Below are 17,375 nucleotides of genomic sequence, written 5' to 3'. Positions count from 1 at the left end.
GTTTCATTATCAAAGCCTTACAATGCCCTATTTCACTTGCATTACCAGCTCCTTTGAACACATGATGAAGGTTCACAGGAATAGATTCCAAATGTAAATACCATACTTAGAATCAACTCCAGACCTTTTACCTGCCTAATTGATGAAGACATTTCTAAACCCTTCCTCCAATTTGGATGTACATACCCTCAAATTGAACCTGAGAGTATGTACTTTCAGCCCATGTCATTATAGAACTATAGCTTGAATATGTTTTTGTAAATACCTGGATAAAAAAAAACTAAAACTGTGCCTGTGTCCAAATATGTATGGACCGAACTGTATATACATATGTACAGGTGGTTTGGACATATTTCAATAAATTTGGTAAATTTGGTAAAAATTGGTCTTTACAGTTTTCTGCATTGAAGAATGGCTCCCAAAACAAATTTTCCATATAGAAGCTATCTCGCCTACCCTCACATCCTTAGCCAGCAACACTCAATCCCAAACACACATACACACAGTTTTCAGAAGGATTTTTTTTCCAAAGCTTTATTGTTTTAAATATATTTCTTGAAAAAATACTGCTGCAGCCTCCCTCCATTGTTGATCGTGTGATGATTGTGTGGGGACTTCTTCCATAGGAACCAAGCCCTAAGCTTTATAAGCCTACTGACTAGCTGGAATGCCCCATCCAGCAAAAATTCTGAATGACATCTCTGTCCTGCTGATTCTGCTACAGAAAATGACTAATATGTCCTCAAACTTTGAGTAGAACAGTAGCTTGGGAGCACGCTCGAAAAATCCCAATATCCATGGCATGGAACCAGTTATTCTTGGTGGTCCTGCATATGAGAGGAACAAATCCTTTGTTCTCATAGAGTACCGAAGCCAACTCAGATTGCCGCCTAGTATGGATATAAACACTAAACATACTGGGCAGAAAGCCACAAGGATCCCTCTTGGCACAAGGCCCAGATCCTGGCAAATCTCCTGATTGAGGAAAAAACCCATAGAAAGGCTGCCTTCATGACTGAGACTTTACCTAAGACAGAACTGAAAGATTCTATCTGGAGCTGCAAGCTGTCAAGGGACCTTAAGAGCCCCGATTCTGGCCAAGCTTCCTGCTGAGGATATAGACCTAGAAAGATTAACATCATGGCCCAATCCTACTCCCACTGGACTGGAGGGGATCCCATCTGGAGCTGTAAGTCACCAAATTATCCTTCCTAGCCTAAAGCTGTAATCTTGGCAAACTTCCTGGCTAAAGAGATAGCCCTTAGAGTGCATGTCTTCATAGCTTAGTCTTTACCCAGGCCGAAGTGCAAAAAGATCTCAACTGGAGCTAGCAAAAAAGCCCAGAGCAAGAAGTAAACCCTGCCTAGAGAGACTTGGTTCTCTTTCAAATCTCAGATGTAACCCCCATCAAAGTATTGGATGAGTAAGGGATAGTCTACCCAGGAGACATTGGATATGACAGAGACTGCAGAGATCTGCCCTCTAAGAGAGCTTTAGGATTGGTTGAAGTCCGGAATGCACCTGATCAGAGGACTGAAGCAAAGAAAACAAAGCAGTCTAAACTGAACAAGCTTTATTCAAATCCTGTTGTAGGATTTATAGATATTAACTTAGAGAAACATCCAAGCCTGATTAGCCTCTTCCTGCCAGGATGAGAAAGTGGAAGAGATGAACAAAGGTGGAATATTGCGCTTTACGTCAGAAGATCTCATCCCAGAGAAAGGACTCAGTCAATCCGATACCCGGGTATCAAAGGCAGGAACCAAGGTCTGTTTGGGTTTGGCCGATAGGGAATTACTGCAAACATTGCCATGGTCTTAGCAACAGACCCCCCAAAAAATCTGTATATGGATCGAACTGGAAAGCATATGGCTTGTGAGACCTTTCCTGATCTGACACAGCATCCACACCCAGGGCTTGGCTCAGGCCCTTAGGGAAACGCTTTTCAGCTTGTAACAGTAAGTAGATGGTACCAGATCTAACTCTGAAATCTTGTCTAGACATAAAATACACTTGGAGGGACCTGTATGTAGGAACCACCTTTTGCCCAATTGGGCCACAGAATATAGATTTTTCCCACAAATTCTATGTAGATTTAAAGAGACAAGGAAGATTCTACTCCACCCAGATCAGTCATCTCTACCTCTTCTCAGTGGACTGACCCTGCAGGTTCTGACCTGCCCCCTGATGTAGGACACCACTGTGAAGTTGTTCAGCCTAAATAGACTAAACAGCCTGCAGTTGGGTGAAAAAAGGCGAAGGGAGCATGAAAGAGCTGGTGACAAAACCAGAGTGTTCAAACTAACTTCGCAACCGGGGAGTTCTACTGTCAAAACAACTTCCTGATAGGGGAGTTCCACAGGCAATAACTCAGCAACACAGAAGATGTATTACTGTGCCAGCACCCATGGCTTCATCTGCCTGTTTGCAGGACATGAATCGCTGGGTGCATGATCAACATTGGAGAGAAAAAAACCCTTTCAGGACAGGAGGCCTTTTTCATTGAGCACACCTTCAATATAGGGATGGGGAGACCATGGTCCTGATCATCAGGTATTGAGACACTGACAGATGATGAGAGGAAAGTCAGAAATACCCAGCATCCTACCACCAGTATGCTCTTGTGGAAAAAGCTATGTATCCAGAACCGTGATGGATTAAGCTCTCAGATACACAAGGAGTAGGAGTCACAAGACTCTTTTTGAAAGAAGAGAGATCACAGAAAAAATAGAATTTGAGAGAATACACAGATTAAGGAGACCAATCAATATACCAAAAGATAAAACAAGGGACGTAATTGCAAGATTTCACAAATATGAGATAAGAGCCCAGATCTGGGAGAAAATGAGAGAAAGACCCATCCTAAAATATGAGGGAGAAGAGATTCAGATCTTCCCCGATCTGGCGCAAGAGACGATCAATAGGAAACGCATTCTAAAGCCAGTAGTAGAAGAGCTAAAGAAATTAAACATCCCATATTTCTGGAGTCACCCAGCAGGCCTAGGAGTGCGACGAGATGGGAAAACTTCATTACTCAGGTTCCCAGAAGACATCAAAGTATTTTGTGAAGCATTAAAAATACCTCTGATAGATGTTCCGGGATGGGTAGATCAGGAATCCTCAGAAGAAGACTCAGATGAAGAAGATCTGACCCAGTGGAAAGAGAAGAAAAAACGGAAAAAGAGGAAAAAGAACTAAGAAATGAAATGGACGTTGAGGGGGGTGGGGGGGGGGACCCGAGTGGGGGGAGATTGGGAGAAATATGGGAGAAAGAGAGATAGACTAAATGTGAAAGGTATCGGACAGCTCCACAGCAGTCAACAAGCCTCTACCAATCTGACCTAGAAATAGGAAAGATGGACGGAAAAGGCGAACATGGCCAGAGCTCCACCTCGGCAACAAGTCGATGGACAAGGGAGAAGGAGACATCGACTATCCTGGTTAAGGGAAGGAGGGATGCCAGGCCTCCACAAGGGCAGGGAGGGGAGATGGGTCAAGGCCAGGGAGGGAAGAAGAGAAGGGGAGGGGGGAGGGATGAAGGGTGGGAGGGGTGGGGGGGAAAAGAGGGAGGGGGAGAAGGGAAAAAACCCCATAAAGAAAACTACCCAGCTCATATAGGAGAGGGAAGGAAAAGAGAGGAAAAAAAGGGAAAAAAAGAAAAAGAAAAAGGAATCCCAAAAAAATATCCATCCTATATAAGCAAAGGCTAAATCCAAAAGCTACCGAACCCTATAAACTTAGAGACAATACTATAACTCAGATAAATGATAAGAAAATCCACATAAATCAGAAATGGTGACAATTAATATACTATCTTATAATGTACGAGGTTTAAACCCACTTGATCAAATGAGAAGAAAGACCATATAAAATAGAAATGGTGGTAATTAATATATTATCCTATAATGTACGAGGCTTAAACTCAATAGATAAAAGGAAAAAAATCTTAAAAGAAATCATTTACTTGAAAGCAGATATAATATTCATACAAGAGACTCACATTTCCCACGCATCCAACATTAGGCTATATTCACCGAACCATCCCATTTGGTACTACGCGGACTCCTCAGATAGCAAGTCCAGGGGAGTGGCCATTGGCGTCGCCAGAGACCTGGGATTTGCCCTTGAGGAGAGAATAGTAGATCCAGAGGGAAGATACCTCTTTTTAAGAGGGAAAATAGGAGAGGAGGAAATTACACTAGCAAATATATACAGCCCCAATATAAGACAAATAGAGTTTTTGGGGAAAGTAATGAATAAATTACTAACGTTCAAAAAAGGGGGAGTGGTCGTAGCGGGGGACCTAAATCTCTGCCTCGATCCCGAAATAGATTCTACTTCAAAATCCGTAAGGGTCAATAAAAATCAAAAAAGAAGAATCGAAGAAAAACTCTTAATAAATCAATTGGCAGATCCCTGGAGAACCCTCCATCCAAATAGCAGAGACTATACCTGCTACTCAACTGTCCATGGAACTTATTCAAGATTAGATCATATATTAATAGAACATAGATGGCTTGAAAAAATACTAGAGGCAGAGATTGGGACTAGGACCTGGTCCGACCACACCCCCATTACTGTAAAATTAAAAATGACCAGGGAAAGGCCTAGGATGGATGCGTGGAAAATTAACGAAGAGATCCTAAGAGATAAAAAATGGGGAAAAGAAATAGAAAAAGAACTGGAACTCTACTTTCAAGTGAACGATCAAAATGACACACCAAAAAATATGATTTGGGAGGCTCATAAAGCCTATATAAGGGGCATTTTAATATCAAAAGGGGCACAAAGGAAAAAAGAAAACACAATAAACAAGGATAGACTCTTGACAGAAGTACATCAATTAGAGTGTAAACATAAAAAAACACGGGGGCGTGGCCGGGATGTGAGCCTGAGCGGACGTGTGGCTGCAGAGCTCCGTGGTTATCCGTGCTAATCCTCTCATTTTAGGGCTATTTTACCTTCATTACCTGGCTTGCCGGCTTGTCCTGTTCCCCTGGATTGCCCCGGTCCTGCTGTCATGTCGACCAAGCCGAAGGGTAAGCTGCCCAAGGATCCGAAGCCTCAGCGCCCAGGAAAGAGCCGGGTCACGTGTCCTCCCGGCGCCATCTTGCCGGTCTCCACCAGCCCCCAGGCAAGCCGCTGCTCCGGGGCCTCGGCGGGGATGTCTTCCTCCCCTGGCTCGCAGCCGTCGGGCTCACAGACGCCAGAGCGGAGCTCTCCTGCGCCCGCGGAAGTGGCGGTGGAGGCGGCGGCGATCACTGCACCCATCCTCGCGGCCATTGAAGGCTGCAAAGCTTCCCTCATGCTCCGCATAGACAGCGTGGCCTACGAATGTACCCTGATACACCACGATCTGGAAAAAATCAGGGGCAGGATGACGGAGGCTGAAGACCGGATTGGTGAGGTGGAGGACCGGCAGGGATCCCATTCGGCCCAGCTAGCGGACTTACAGGCGTTGGTCGCCGCCCTCACTAACAAGGTGGACGATGCTGAGAACAGGCAGCGCCGGAATAACGTCCGTGTGGTGGGCTTGCCGGAGGGCGCGGAAGGTGATCGCCCTGAAGCCTTTGCTGAGGACTTCTTCAAATCCCTGCTGCACCTGCATAACCTTCCTGCTACATATGTGGTCGAGCGGGCTCACCGGGTGCCCACGGGCAAGAGGCCCTCGGGGGCCCCCCCCAGACCGTTCCTGGTCCGGATGCTGAACTACCGGGACCGGGATATGATCCTTGCTGCGGCTCGGAAGCGAGAGGAGTTGCCCTATGAGAACACCAGGGTGATGTTATTTCCGGACTTCTCGGCTGAGGTACAGAGACGCCGCAGATCCTTTAATGATGTGAGACGACGCCTGAGGGAGAGGAATATCAAATACAGTATGCTGTATCCCAGTCGGCTGCGAGTGGCCCATCAGGGCATGGTGCGATTCTTCGAGACCCCTCCAGATGCCAGTGATTGGATTGACACCTTGGGTGCTGCGGTCTGATTGTTGCTGACCCCCTGTGTCCCCCTCGGCTGTATGATGTCCTGGATTTTGTGAGTGGTTTCCTGCACTGACTCCTGCCCTGTTTGCCCCTTTTCTTCCCACTCCTGCTCTCCTTTAGGTCCCTACTCTGCCTCCCTTGGATGTGTTTCTTAGGACTCCTGGACCCTTGCACCTCCTTCCTCACGGCAGATGCTTGCCCTGCATCCTCCCTTGGCCCTTATGTCCCTTTTGTTCACCACGGAGCTCGGGTGAACTGCACTTTTTTCCCCTTTTTTTCCCCTCTGTTTGATTTTTGCCTCTTTTTGGTTTTTGAAAGGCTCCCTGTACTGTGCTACCCGCTGGCCCTGTTGGCGGTGGGCGGACTATTTTTTGGACAGACTGTGGCGGTAGGCCCAGGCGGTCTGTTGGCCGGTGCCTAACCGTTCTTTTTTCTTCTCAGTTTTGGGTTTAAACTGTCCCTGGGCTCTCCAGCTTGTTTTTTGGGGGTAATGGGGTACAGTAGGGTAAACGCTATGTGTTTGGGGTGTTGTGCTCTCCCTCAAGGAGGGATTATTTTGTCTGTTTGTGTTTTTGTTAGGTGCATGGGTTTGCTCGGTCTTGCTGCTCCCCAGGAGGAAGTACCTATCGGGGACACTTCTGGGGTGTTCATTTTTGTAACCTTCCAGGATGGCATCACGTAAACCACCTACCTTCTCTGTGCTATCCTGGAACGTACGGGGTCTTAATTCCAAGTTTAAGCGGGCATTGCTCTTTCAGTATGTGCAGCGTTACAACCCCTCCATACTGATTCTGCAAGAAACCCACCTGGTGGGCAGCAAGCTCCTCTCTCTTAAAAAAACGTGGGTACAGAGGTCGTTCCATGCCTCCTACTCTACGTATGCAAGGGGTGTTTCCGTACTGATTCACAAGTCTTTGCCCTGTGTGGTGGAGGCGGTGCACACCGACCCCTCAGGTAGATATGTGGTGCTGGTGCTCACTATGTGGCAGCAGAGGTATGTGGTGGCGGGCATTTATGTGCCCCCGCCGTTCAAGGCCGAGGTCCTGTATACCGTTCTGGAGAGGGTCTCCAGCTACTGTCCTGCCAAGCTGCTTCTCCTGGGGGACTTCAACGCCATCCTCTCCCCGGACCTTGATAGGCCCTTGCCTCCCAAGGCCTTTTCCGGGGGCCTTCTCCATTGGTCCTCGGCCGCCGGGTTACAGGAGGTTTGGCGCTGGAAACACCCCCAGGAGAAGGTTTACTCCTGCTTTTCTGCTACTCACAAAACGTCCTCCAGGATAGACTATGGCTTCGCCAACCCGCTCATGTTGTCTGATGTGGAGGAGGTCTCCTATCTCCCCAGTGGCTTGTCGGACCATAGTCCCTTGCAGGTCGTTATTCGCTCGGGCTGTGATCGCAGTAGTGCCATGTGGCGCCTAGGTGCCCAGTGGGTGGACCAGCCTGAGATTGTGGCTCAGACCCCATCTATGATTAGGGACTATTGGAACACTAATGCAAGTACGTCCTCTCCCGGACTGGTATGGGACGCCTTTAAGGCGGTCACTAGGGGCCACTATATTTCGGCAATCAAAGCCGTTCGAGTTCAGCAGCTGGCTACGGTGTCCGACTTGGAGGCGGCGGCCAAGGCGGCTTCTGGCCGCTATGTCCGGGACCCCTCGGCCGCTAACTTTGAGGAGCTGCAGGCTAGTAAGAGAGACTTACATCTACACCTGACTGAGGTCACCCGGTTGTCTATGTACCAATCTAAACAGAGGTTTTTTGAACACGGAGATCGGAACGGGAAACTGTTGGCAGTTATGTCTCATCATGATGCCCCCCTCACCCTGGTTCCGGAGCTCACTTCTCCTACTGGGGAGGCGATCACCTCACCGGAGGGAATCTTGGGGCTCTTTGGGAACTTCTACTCCCGATTATATGCTACTACCTTGCCCGCTGACCTCCGGCCGGAGGATCTGCAACAGCTCCTGGATCCGGTTGCCCTGGGTTGGTTGTCGGATGCTGAGCGCTCCGACTTGGTTCGGCCGGTCACGGCGGAGGAGGTGGAGATTGTGATACGCTCTATCCCTGGAGGCAAGGCCCCTGGCCCCGATGGGCTGCCTATTGAATTCTTCAAAACCCATGTCGGAGTGCTGGCCCCCCTTCTGGCGGCACTATATAATGACTGCCTGGAGATGGGCTCCTTGCCGCCCTCTATGGCAGAGGCCCACATTATCCTGATCCCTAAGCCCCCCGAAGGACCCGAAACTGTGTGCCTCCTACCGCCCAATTGCCCTCCTTAATAAGGACCTCAAGGTTCTCACCAAAATCCTTGCCTCCAGACTTCGCCCCATCCTCCCCTCCGTGATCGACCAGGATCAAACGGGGTTTATGGCCAACAGATCCACGGATGTCAATTTGCGTAGGCTTTATACTAATTTGCAAACTCAACATTTGAACTCCGGTGCAAGGGTGGTCGCCTCCTTGGATATAGAGAAGGCCTTTGATTCGGTGGAATGGCTGTTCCTGTGGGAAGCCCTCAGGAGAATGGGGTTCCCCCTGTTGTTTATACGGTGGTTGCAAACAATCTACAAATCTCCAAGGGCGGCCATTCGGTTGGGGGGCAGGCTGTCCCCTTCGTTCCTGTTGTCCAGGGGTACGCGGCAGGGCTGTCCTCTTTCTCCGGCCCTTTTCGCTATTGCCATGGAGCCCTTGGCCGAGGCGCTCCGGACCTCGCCGGAGGTTCGGGGGCTTCGGGTGGCGTGGCTGGAGGAGAGGGTGGCGCTGTACGCAGACGACCTCCTGTTGTTTTTGCAGGATGCGGGTCCCTCCCTTCGGGGGGCTCTGGACATCCTGGACGGCTTCTCCAGGGTGACGGGCCTGAAGGTGAATTGGTCGAAGTCCCAATTGCTTGTGATCGACGGGGCAGCCAGGAGCGATGCCCCGTCGGATCTCTCGCTACAGTGGGTTGACAGTTTCATGTATTTGGGGGTGCGGGTGTCTCGGGACCCCACGGAATTTATTTCCCTTAATCTAGACCCGGTGATGGCAGATGTTCGGGCCAGGCTGAAGGCATGGGAGAACCTTCCCCTCTCCTTGTTGGGCAGGGTGAATCTGATAAAAATGAAGATCCTTCCTAAATTGACCTACCTCTTTCGCCACTCGCCCCAATGGATCCCCAAAACCTTCTTCACCAATTTGAATAGGCTCTTCTCCTCCTTTTTGTGGGGCTCCTGCCCCCCCCGTTACAAGTTTTCAACATTGATGAGACCTCAGTCCCAGGGGGGTCTAGCCCTCCCGGACTGTCATAAATATTTTTTGGCCTCCCAGTTGGTTTCCGAGGTATGGTGGCTGTCTCCTGATGCCTCCAACTCCGCAGTGGTGCTGGAGGCGGCGGTGTTGGGGTCAATGGAGGCGCTGTCGCATCTGTTGTTCCGGGGCCCTAAGGCTCCGTATCCTTTGACTTCGTCCATGCAAACGACGCTCAGGGCCTGGCATCAGGGCCTGGCGCTGGAGGCTTACCCGAGCACCGCGGTCTCCCCCAAAGCGCCACTGTGGATCAACCCTACTCTGCCCCACTTGTACTCCCTCCCCGACCCGGCGGCCTGGACCAAATTTGGCATAAAGTGATATAGGTGATTTCAGATCTGTCCTCGGACCTCTCCCTCCCTTCGTTTGATCAACTTTGCGACTCTCACGGGGTGCCCCCGTCCCACCTTTTCCGTTATCTCCAGTTGTCCCATGCCTTCATGGCTCAGTTCCCGCAGGGGGGGTGGGGGTGGTGCAGTCGGACCTGGAGCGAGTTCTTCGGTTTGATTGCTCCGCCCGCGCCGCCTCGGTCTTGCACGCCCATCTCCTTCGTGTGTTCTCTCCGGAGCTCTCGGGTCTCCGAGATCGGTGGACTCGGGATGTCCCGGACATGGACGCGGAGGACTGGCGGCAGGTGTGGGACTCCCCCTTTAAGATCCTGGTCTCTCTAAGGGACCGCATGGTGCAGTATAAGATCGCCCACCGGGCGTACTTCACTCCTCATCGCCTACACAAAATGCATGAGTCCCACTCCCCGGAGTGTTGGCGGTGCGGCCACAAGCCCGGGGACTTTATCCATATTTTCTGGACCTGCCCGGATCTGTCTGATTACTGGTCACGGGTCTACGCGGCTGCAAACGGAGTGTTGCAGGTTTCGGTAGACCCCTCCCCAAAAACGGCCCTGTTGGGCCTCCTAGATGATCTGTTCCCTAGGGTGGCAGATCGCACCCTCATGGGTCTCCTCCTATTTTTCGCCAGAAAGAACATAGTGCTTCATTGGAGGCAACGGTCCCCTCCCCCGCTCCGGCGGTGGAGGGCACTGGTGGACTCGGTGATACCGCTGTACAAGGACACGTATTCTCACAGGGGATGCCCCAAAAAGCATGACAGGGTTTGGGCCAAGTGGTTGGCGGACTCCTCCGTGCCGCTGCTTGCCGCCTGTCTGGGTGGGGGCGGCTCGGGGGTTCCTTAGACCGCTTTCTGGGGACCGGCCGAGAGGCGGCCCGAACTATGCTACTTGTCTTATGATGTACACTGCTTGATGCTGTATTTCTTGCTACCAGGATAATTATGCCCCTGCGTGGGCTCACTTTTCCCCCTTTTTGTTTTATATATGCTTGCCTTGATGATGACCATGCGCTGCAAGACTGTTATGTGAACCTTTTTGCACCTATTGTTTGTGTGTTGTTATGTTTCTCTGTTTGAAACAATAAAAAGATTTTCAAAAAAAAAACATAAAAAAAACACAAGATATAAACACATACAATATCCTAGAAAGAAAAAGAGAAGAATTGAGAGATCTCTTAGATCAGGAAATTAGACAAGAAATGAAAAGATGTACAAAAGAAAAATATACGGAAAGTAATAAGGTGGGAAAAAATCTTGCAAGGATCTTAAAAAAAAGGAAAGCGAGGAACTTTATAGATAAAATAAAAAATAAAAAGGGGGACATAATTCAAACAACAACAGGAATTGCTAAAGAATTTCAAAAGTACTATCAAACTCTTTACTCAGTAAAAATAGGGGGATCACAGAGCATAGAGCCAGACAGGAGCGAGAAAATTAAAGAATATCTTAGAAACGCCAAATTGACAAGGATAGAGGAAGATAAACTATTAGATCTAGAGAGACCAATATCAGAACAGGAAATAGAGTATGCGATAAAAGGAACTTGCTCGGGAAAAAGTCCGGGGCCTGACGGGTTCACTATTAACTACTATATAAGGAGATATTAATACCTAAATGAAAAGATTACATGAATGGAATTGGTACTCAATATAAGATGAGTAGTGAAGCTCTATCAGCCTCGATAACTGTCATTCATAAAGAGAAGAAGGACCGGTTACTATGCTCTAGTTATAGACCCAATTTCGCTTCTCAACGCGGATACCAAGCTTTTTACAAAAATTATAGCTACTAGGTTTAAGAGTTTGATGGGGAAATGGATTCATAGAGACCAAGTAGGGTTTATCCCAGGCCGACAGGGACGAGATAATGGAATCAAAACTATACTCCTAATCAACCAAATGTTAAAAAATAGTCCTTCAAGTATAATATTGTCATTAGACGCACAAAAAGCTTTTGACAGGGTTGATTGGGAGTTTATGTTTAAAACCCTAGAAGAACTTGGGATGGGCCCTACAATGATGTCTAGGATCAAATCACTCTATAACCAACCATCCGCAAGAGTAAAGATCAATGGGGGAATGTCAGAACCCTTCGAGATGTTCAATGGAACCAGACAAGGGTGTCCGTTGTCCCCAATGTTATTCGTTATATCTCTGGAACCATTATTAGCAACGATAAGGAGGTGCTCTGACATTAGGGGTATAAGGATAGGAGAAGAGGCAGGGCCGATCCTAGGGTAACAGACGCCTGGGTGCAGAAATATTTATGGCGCCCCCTGTGTGGGCGTGGTCATCTTACTAACCCCTCCCCTTTCCTAATGGGACCTGGAGGGGGTCTCTCCAAGGAACACAGAGAGGGCCTCTGTTAGAGAGTCTGTTAGAAAGAGCCTCCACCAGGCCCCATTAGAGACTACAATGGGGTTGTATCATGGGACCTGGAGGGGGGTCTTTCGAACAGAGGTCATCTTTGTGTGCATTTTAAAGTCTATGTTAGAAAGACCCCCCACCAGGCCCCATTAGAGACTACAACGGAGTCTAATGGGACCTGGAGGGGGGTTTATCTTACAGAAGCCCTCTCTGTGACTATTGGAGAGTCTCTGATAGAAAGAGTCCCCTCCATCCCCGATGAGAGACTACATTAGAGTGTCACCGAACAATAGAAAAATAAACAATATTATATTAATAGCACTTTGATGCCCAGGCCCAAGACTAGAAGACTTCACTTATCTTAAATAATGGGTACTGGGGCTGGCTGCTGGTCCTGGGGCCTGGCTTCTGGGGCTTTGCTGCTGGTCCTAAGGTCTGGCTGCTGGGGCTGGCCTGCTGGTCCTGGGGTCTGGCTGCTGGTCCTCCTGATTCCTGGCTGCTGGTCCTGGTTTTTGGGGCTAGGCTGCTGGTCCTGTATTCCGGCTGCTGGTCCTGGGGTCTGGCTGCTGGGGCCTTGGGGCTGGCTTCTGGTCCTGATTCTTGGCTGCTGGTCCTGGGGTCTGGCTGCTGGTCCTGATTCTTGGCTGCCTGTCCTGATTCCTGGCTCCTCTGTGGTGTGCCGGGCTCTGTGGTGCCGGGCTCTGTGGTGTAAAGCTCTTGTGTGACATCTCAGCGGGGCTGCGGATGTCACTGTGAGAACGGCGCCTCCATAGTCCTGGCTCACAGGCGGAGTGACATCAAATGCACTCCGCCTGTGAGAGGAGGAGCCGTACAGAGAAAGTAGGCGGCTGCAGTAGAGAGCAAAGCCATTGCTTCCTCTGTATGGCTCCTCCTCTCCAGGGCTGGTGCAAGGATTTTTGGCCCCTAGGCAAAATAAAAATTGCTGCCCCCCCATATGCTCGTGAATGTGCAGTACAATGCGCATTATTAGTACACATACACTTCCATAAGCCTAAAACGTTTTACTATGCATTAAACTTCAGTCTAAGTTACAGTCAGAGCATGTAATGTACACTACACATACACTTCCATAAAGGTAATGTGACATCACCGTCATGTTATGGAAGTGTATGTGTAGTGTACATTACATGGTCTGACTGTAACTTATCAAACCCAGTGATCACACTGTGATCAGCCCATACACAGGCAGGCACTTTAATTCATCTGTCAGTGTGGGACTGAGATTTGTCCCCTGGTAAAGTCTGCCTCCCTCCCAGGCTCTGCTAATCAGTGTCACAAACTGCCAGCACACACTAAAACTTCAGCAGGCTCAGGCTGTGGGATGGCATGGCCGAGTCACACTCACACACATGCCATGAGACTTCTTCCTCCTCAGCTCCGCATGGGAAAAAGGGGCTGGACTGGAAGTCTCTGAGCAGCCCCCAGCCTGCTTGCAGTAACAGAGAGGAAGATTGTAAGGAGAGGCAGCTGCTATACTACACTCAGCGATCCATCCGATCAATGTTTACACCTCCCACCTCACCTGATCATCTGTCATTGTCATGTGCTTGCCTTTTTAAAGCTGGAACTCTCACCTGGCATCTCCCTCTGTCCTGTCTTCCTCCCCCACTGTCGCCCCTTCCCTCAGCTCACAACTACAAACATAGGCGTGTGCAGCCTATGGCATTAGGGTGTGCACCTCAAACCAAAGCTCAAACACACACAGTGTATACACACACAGTACACAAACACACAGTATACACACACAGTATACACACACACAATATACACACACACAGTATACACACACACACACACACACACAGTATACACACACACACACACAGTATATACATGTATACACACACACAGTATACACACACACACAGTATATACACGTATACACACACACAGTATACACACACACACACACACACAGTATATACACACACACAGTATACACACTGTATATACACAGTATACACACACACACACAGTATACACACACACACACACACAGTATACACACAGTATATACACACACACACACACACATACACACACACAGTATATACACACACAGTATACATACACACACATACACACAGTATACACACAGTATACACACAGTATATACACACACTATATACACACACAGTATACACACAGTATATACACACACACAGTATACATACACACACAGTATATACACACACAGTATACATACACACAGTATACATATACACACACACACTATACACAGTATACACACACACAGTATATACACACACAGTATACACACAGTATATACACACACACACAGTATACATACACACACAGTATATACACACACAGTATACATACACACAGTATACATATACACACACACAGTATATACACACACACTATACACAGTATACACACACACAGTATATACACACACAGTATACACACAGTATATACACACACAGTATACACACAGTATATACACACACACTATACACAGTATACACACACACACATACACACAGTATACACACACACACACACACACACACACATACACATACACACAGTATACACACACACCAGCACTTTCCATCTAAATATCAGCCTGCCTGATTGAACACACTGCTGCTGCCTCCATTTCCTGGCATGCTGGTACTTGTAGTGCTCCAGCAGTTCACAGACATTGCATGTGGTAATGCAGAAGAGAGGGAGGTGGTCAGGTATGGAGTAGGGAGGTGCAGTAGAGATTGGAGAAGGTTAGAGCATATCCTCCCTCCAGAAGCAGTGCACTGCTACTCACGCAGAAAAAACAACAGACTCAGAGACAGGAAGAGAAAACACAGCCCTCCCCCCTCCTCAGCAGGGGAAGCACTGACAAGAATACATTTAGTTTATTTTCCCCAGCTCACCTTCTTCTATAAAGGCTGCAGGCAGTGTACTCTCCTCTCCTCTCTTCTCCAGGTCGGCATCTCCTGCTGAGATATCAAACAAGGCGCGCTGGGGAAGGGGGCGTGTCCACTGTGTTCCCATTGGCTGAGGAGGCAGCAGAGAGGCGGAGCAGCTATAACCAATGTATTTTTTCAGTGAAAGGCGAGGCTGCAGTGAGAGACTTGCAGCCGGGAGAGGATAGTGCGCCCCCCACCTTGCGGCGCCTGGGCGCACTGCACCCTAAGCACCCGCCTCGGACCGGCCCTGAGAAGAGGAGTACAAGATCTCCGCTTTTGCAGATGATATTTTGCTATATATAACCAACCCCACGATTACACTACCAAACATAATAAAAATAATGAAATATTATGGTGAACTCTCAAACCTAAAAATCAACCAAAAAAAGTCAGAGATACTGAGTATAAATGTCAACAAGAAAGAAGAAGAGAGGCTAAAAAATGAATTCCACTTTAAATGGAGAAAAGATTAAATAAAATACCTTGGGATCAAATTAACACCAACCCCTGAGAAATTATATAAAGTTAACTTCCTCCAAACATTAAATGAAACGAGAGTAGACCTAAATAGAATATCCCTTAGGATCCCCTCGTTGATAGGGAGAATAAATGCAATAAAGATGATAATCCTACCCAAAATACTATACATATTCCAAATGATCCCTATCCCAATCCCACAAGTATTTTTTAGAACGCTCAAAAGTTTGATAACCCAGTTTATATGGAAGCACAAAAAAACCAAGGATTAGTTACACAATATTAAGGAAAGAAAAGGGTCACGGAGGATTGGCACTACCAGACTTTAAAATGTATTACACAGCATCAATACTTACACGGGTGATAGACTGGAGTAAACAAAATAGTAATAAAGACTGGGTTAAAATAGAAAACACACTTAGTAAAGCACACTTAGCAAAAATTATTTGGATACCCCCAAAGTTTAGAGAATTAAATAGAAATACAGATATAATAACACGACATGCCTTAAAAATTTGGGACGCGACACATACAAAAGAAAATTGGAATCATAATTCACCGTTAATACCACTTGTAAATACAGAATTTTTTGTACCGGGAGAAGGAAAAGAATTTGGAAATTGGATAGAAGATAGCGGAGCCCGATTAGGGGATGTAATAGACCAAGGGAGATTTATAACTCTTGAAGAATTAAAACACAAAAAAGGGGAGTGGAAAATAAATGAATGGAGATATATGCAGCTGAGACACTTTGTTGCCACACTACCTCAACCATTAAGAGACTTGAAAGATTTGAGACCCTTTGAACAGCTGTGTTTCTCAGATAGAGTGGCGAATAATGTCTCAGGTGTCTATAAAATTCTGCTAAAAATAACAAAGGAGGTAGGTCCCGCATTAAAAGAGAAATGGGAAAGAGATCTTGGCCCTTGCAGCGAGGATGTTAACTGGGAAAAAAGCCTACAGCTCATACATAGATCCGCGAGTGATTCTAATACCGAAGAAATTAATTATAAGTTACTTGCTAGGTGGTACATCACCCCCGATAAATTAGGTAGATTTCAAAGGGAAAGATCTAAAGATTGTTGGAGAGGATGCCAGATGATTGGGACAATATCACACATTTGGTGGAATTGCCCAAAAATTAAAATATTCTGGAAAGAAGTCTTATCCTTGATAAAAAAAAAAATCACAAAAAAACAAATTCCGGAAGATCCTTGGAAATGTTTGTTCCATGGAACTAATATATCAGTAAAACACAACAGGAAAACTTTAGTGCCCCATCTATTAAATGCAGCTAAAAGCCTAATACCTCTAAAATGGCAAAAAGAAGAGCCCCCATCAAGTAAAGAATGGGTGATCAGAGTTGAAAAAATAAGAAAACTAGAGTCTCTAAGGAATTGGGAGGAGGAGGAACAAAGGATCGATTTAGAAATTTGGGATGAATGGCAGAGCTTTAAAGAGACAGAAGAATACAAAGAAATATTAGGAGAAGGATTGATAGAGGTTTAAGGGGTTGTAGGGGAAAATAAACAAGGGGGAAAATGGGTAAAGGGATACGGGTAAAATGTTTAAATGTGTATTGTATGGACACTTCTCCAGCGATTGGAGAGATGTAAGGTTTTGCCCTTTTAACTGGAATATGTGAAAAATTTAATAAAGAAATAAAAAAAAAAAAAAAAAGGAGTCACAAGACTCTTTTTGAAAGACTAGCCAGCCAATCTCTTGTAGGACTCTCAGAACTCCCTCTGTATACTTGACAGGAATTCCTGTCTAGATGAGGAGTGAAACGAAAACCAAACCAGCAGACATATATACTGCATGACGTCCTTATCCATGTAGAAAGAGAGGTTTGTCAGAAGACAGCTCTGGGATGTGGAAATAGGCATCCCTCTGAGCAACAATAGTACTCCTCTTAAAATCACATCTGCTGGAATTGGAATCCTTTGAGATGACGATAACCA

Source organism: Pelophylax lessonae (assembly GCF_965119305.1).
Source record: "Pelophylax lessonae genome assembly, chromosome: 13".
NCBI classification, from domain to species: Eukaryota; Metazoa; Chordata; class Amphibia; order Anura; family Ranidae; genus Pelophylax; species Pelophylax lessonae.
Note: the sequence above shows the minus strand (reverse complement) of the source record.